Source organism: Limulus polyphemus, unplaced genomic scaffold (assembly GCF_000517525.1).
Source record: "Limulus polyphemus unplaced genomic scaffold, Limulus_polyphemus-2.1.2 Scaffold974, whole genome shotgun sequence".
NCBI lineage: Eukaryota > Metazoa > Arthropoda > Merostomata > Xiphosura > Limulidae > Limulus > Limulus polyphemus.
The window spans coordinates 50,557-56,124 of record NW_013666584.1 but is presented as its reverse complement, the minus strand read 5'-3'; positions in this window follow the sequence as shown (position 1 = coordinate 56,124).

Here is a 5,568-nt window from a genome sequence, read left to right as displayed (position 1 = left end):
CAAGATCTAGTTAAGTATATGTACAGTTTTGTAAGCTAATGAAATTTGTTATTTGTAAACTTAATTAGTATTTTATCAATCTGTTTTATAATTTATGTACACCACAAGTGACTGGCTACTCGTATAAGACATTAGTTTCAAAACTAGGGATATAACAGAAATTTATTCTGCATGCTTAAAAGATTACTCTAGCTATGTGATTTTGAACAATACTGGATGACATAAATATCAAAATGGTTTACAAATTATGTAAGTACACCTAGTAGGCTATACTTCATTAGTTCCAGGTTTACAGTTGTGATATCGTGAGATGTTATATTGTGTCTTTATTTTAGGCCTGTGTAAGGCGATAATTAATTCTTTATGTTCTTGTCATTAAGTGGGTAATGAGTCACAAAACCAATAATAAAAACATTTCAGAGGTGGGGGCGCCAAAAGTGTCTTTGCCCCCGGCTGCTGAGAACCCTTGCTACGCCACTGGTGCTACACTATATATATATATATATATATATATGCTTTTAAAGCTTGAAAAAGGTGTTCACACAACAACAATACACTCGGAGACCTCAATGCTTAGCACCCCCTACTTCAAAGTTACACCACAAACACATCCGGTAGGATTATCGCTAACTTTACAAGACTACATAACCTAACTGTTATTAATGACAACTCTTCTACCTACACACACCACAACGGAACACAAAACATCATCGACCTCGCAATAGTTCCACCAGCAATAGTACACCTCACAAGTAATTTTAAAGTACATGAAAATATCGGAGGAGACCATAATCCTTTTTCATTTAAAATCAGTAACCCGAATTGGTCAACACCTAACAGTCAAGTCCAACACCATTCAAACATCCCCAATTTTAAGAAAGTTAACTGGACCATATTCAATCAATATTTAGACAACAATTTACCCGACTCCATAACGCATGCTAACTCCGAACAGGATATTGAGTATTGCTACCAAAATATCACACAAGCCATAAGCAAAACCATAGACAAGTTAGTTCCGAAAAACTACACTAAAACCACGCCCAACCACTGGTCATTAACTCCCGAAATACATAAACTCGTAATATCCAGACGCAAGCTCCGTAAAGAATTCATCAACACCAGAAATTCCGCCACAAAAACTCAAATCAATGCAGTCAAAAACAAAATAGAAAACTAATTAAAATTCAACAACGCGACAATTGGAACAACTTTTTCAACAATCTCGATAACCTCAAACCAGACCCTTCTACCTTTTGGAAAACCTTTAAAAGCGTATGCCGTGAAAATAATGATACTGGCAATATAACATATGAAAATCTCACAGCCTCTACTGATAAATAAAAAACAGAACTTTTTACACACTATTTCGAGAAAACATTTGTTACCCCACAGGACGCCAGATTCAGTAGTAAACACCAGGACAAGATCAACTCCTTTATCAACGCTAACACCGCTTTCTTTTCCACCTCTTTCCCGGTCAACACACTCCAACACCACACTCCAAGTTCACCTCAAGATATATCTACCCCTATAATCATACCTGAGGTTAAAATTCACCTGAAAAATCTCAAAAACAAAGCTCCCGGCGATGACAAAATCTCCAACGTAGTTTTAAAAAACGCATCCCCCAAACTTCTAACACATCTCACTAACTTATACAATCTATCACTTTCCTCGGGTTATCTCCCCAATGCATGGAAGTCAGCTCTCATCACGGTTATTCCCCCCAAAAAAGGCGCCCAATCAATAAATCCAAGTGATTTCAGACCCATAAGCTTAATTAACTGCACTGACAAACTTCTAGAGAAAATTATAACGACAAGGTTATTATGGATGCTAGAAAACAACAATACATTATCACACATCCAGAACGCGGGACGCAAAAACAGACAGACTGCAGACCACCCCGTTCGACTAATTGAAACCATGTTTAATAAACTACAGGCCACTATTGCCACATTCCTAGACGTACAGAAAGCTTTCGACACTCTCTGGCACAATAGGCTTAAGTACAAGTTAACAGAGCACAAAATACTCACGACATTCACAAAATGGATTTCTAACTTCTTATACAATAAATCTGCGAAAGTTAAAATCAACACTTCAGTGTCACAACCCTTCACGTTTAACGCAGGTGTACCGCAGGGGTCTGTCTTAAGCCCCTCTGCTGTATACACTCTTCGTTAACGACCTACCGCGCCTCTCACACCCGCCTCACAATACGCCGACGATATAGCCCTATGGTGCACCTCTAGGGACCCTCCACTAGCGGCAAACAAAATTCAAACAGTCCTTGACAAAATCACACAGTGGTGCAACAAATGGAGAATAATACTTAATCTCACTAAAACCCAGGCAATCATACTCTACCGTAGATTAAACAAAAGACTCAAGCGTGTCAAGCTAGCTAAATTAAACCTCTACAAAAACACGATCTCATTCACTAAATCCGCCAAATTCCTAGAAACAACCATAAACACTAAATTAACTTGGCACACACATTTTAAGGAAATTTGCAAGAAAATCAATACAAGAATAGCCTACCTCCACAAAATCAGTCACCACGCCCACAGATGCAGACTACAAATAATCATGTACATTTATAAAACATAACGTAAAAATTTGAGGATGTATCTTGTATGTATGGTATTTCGAGATATAACATCCTTACTAAAGGTATGATCACAATGTTACGTTGTCGTAGGTACAAAGACCAAACTGTAATTATTTTATGGCTTCCATAAAGAAAACAAAGCTAGAGAAATATGTTTTGATTAATGGATACTTTTAGTTAGCACCGTATTTGCCGGTGTATAAGACGACCCTGGATTCGGTGTGTAGGACGACCTCTATTGTCAAACAAGTCTAGTATGTTACTTTTATAAAGAAATTCTTAGAAGTTATTTTTAAACCGTGCTAATCTGCTCTCTGGGATAATCAATACAACCACAAGTGTGGTTTTTATGCTCTTAATACGCTACAGACAGCTCAATGAGGCATAACTTAATTCACAAACATGTAATAAACAACTTTAAAAAGTTTTCATCACAGCTCAGTTCCTTTTTCTATACTAAATACTAAACCTCATGATATAGTTATCTCCTATAAAAACATGTTTACTAAATTAGTGAACGTTACAGAAACTATTTTTTTTTTATAATATTAGCAATATTTTAGTATGACTGATGAGATCAACACATTTAAAATAAATAATGTCTTGAATACTTGTAACTAGCACGTGAGATAAATAACTTCTATTTATGAAGAATAGAGACAAATGATACAGTTACAAATATGTTATTGTAACGCAGTAGGTTACTTACTAATAAAAGCAAACACAAATCAAAGGAAGAACGTAGTCCTCACTGGAATTCTATCTTTGAACCTGTGTATAAGACGAGAGGTAAAATCTGGCATTGTTTTAAGAGTAAATATGGTAGTTGGAGCATTATCAGACCAAATGATGTATTTATAACCTTAAAGACGGTTCTTACAGTTTTATGGTAAGCATATTCAATTTGAATTTTTTCTCTTCTGTTTTCTTTAAATGAATCTATTCAATGGACCTTCTCGATTTAGGATATAAAACATTTTCTAAAATAAACAAAGAGCCAAATTGAAACTCACAGAGAATCTCTAATAATATTTTTATCCCTGCATTACATCTCCGAGTTTCGATATCATAAGTTTTACTTTGATGTGTATCATGTTTACGCTCTAATTAAAACAACAAACTTTTTCTTTGCTTTCGAACTTAACTGACATGGTTCATGCTGTTGAGTGTGGGAGTCTAGTCCCTGAAGATCATGCCTGCGCATGTTCCTGTCATACGTAAATAAGTTATTTAAGAAGGTAATATCAAGTATGGTTGTATTTCACAGACTGACGTGTTTTGATTACCATCTCAATAATTTGAAGCTTAAGTAGCTAGAACGTAAAGTCGGTTTCATGTTTAAATTTTATTGTTGAAACTTGTTTAATAAGCAATGTTCTTTTTTCTATTTGCGTACAGTACCTCAGTTGTTAATAAAGGAAAAAGTTAACAGCAAATTATACCATGTTCACATAAAGTGATTTTACTTATCACAGTAGGGTACAAGTAAAACAAGCTAGTCGGAGCGAAAGACACTATGAACTTTACAGTTTATGACAGTCTTTATTTATATGAAACGAAATATTAAGTTAATTTTTTCCCCAAAAAAGATAAAAAAGCAAAAATGGTAAAAATAAAAAATACAGACAGAAATATGATCGTATACTACTGGGTGAATATGTCTAGGATTTCCAGAAACAATAAATTATGCAACGACACGCGTGTAAAAGGAAGGTTATGTGAAGCGCACGAATGAATACTGTTAATGACAGTAAACAGGACTTATTACAGTTTATCCTATTGCACTCAAATGAACAACACAACAGAAGAAATACGAAGTTTTATTATTATTATTATTATTGTAATACATCTTGGTATACATAGGGTAATTTAACTACAAGGGTTGAACAAGTGCTGTTTTACCACACGTGCATGAACAAGTGCTGTTTTACCACAAGTCACTTTTCATTACACTTTATGGAACATGTGTTAGTTTATCAACATAGTTAAGTAGATAACTGTGTTATTGATAGGAATGAATAAAAAGCTATTTTACTACTGCAAATAAACAAAGTTTTATATTAATAAAATATAGACGAACACAGAGCGATGATATTAGAAGCACATATAACACGGATTTATATTAATAAAATATACATGAACACAGAGCGATGATATTAGAAGCACGTGTGACATGGATTTATATTAATAAAATATACATGAACACAGAGCGATGATATTAGAAGCACGTGTAACACGGATTAATTAGAACAACTTGGTGAAGAGAATCTTTTAACTGCAATAACAAATACAATCAGAAGTATGGAATCAAGTTTATCTTACTAAAGTTACTGATCACCTGGCTATGTTTATATTTAACATGTCGAGTTACTTGAATAATGTTTTTTGATATTATTTAAAGTGGCTATACTTGTAATACTGATCACCTGGCTATGTTTATATTTAACATGTCGAGTTACTTGAATAATGTTTTTTGATATTATTTAAAGTGGCTATACTTGTAATTTTGTTCCTTTTTTACGCGTTCAGCTTCCTTGCAAATTCTAGTATTTAAGCTTAAGGATGACACGGAATCCATTCCAATCTTACATAAACCACACCATTTATTTACAGACAATATGATGATCGCATAATTGTTATTTTGACATCGTAATAATTTCTCAGTGTTTTTTTTTTCTTGTAGTTGTTAAATATTCATTATTTAAAGAATAATTTCCAACTGTAAAAAATACTAATATAACACTTTAACACATAGACAACAAAGTTGTTTTAAAGTTTATGTGTATATATAGATTATAACCCAATATTTAATGCTTTTTTCGATATCTTTCTTCCCACAACACTTCAAGTAATTTGACAAAACTTTGGTTACATCTTATCAATGTACGTATATGTTCTTCACTACATGAATGAAGAGTTTTTCAGATTTAACAACCGTTTTATGTTGATAA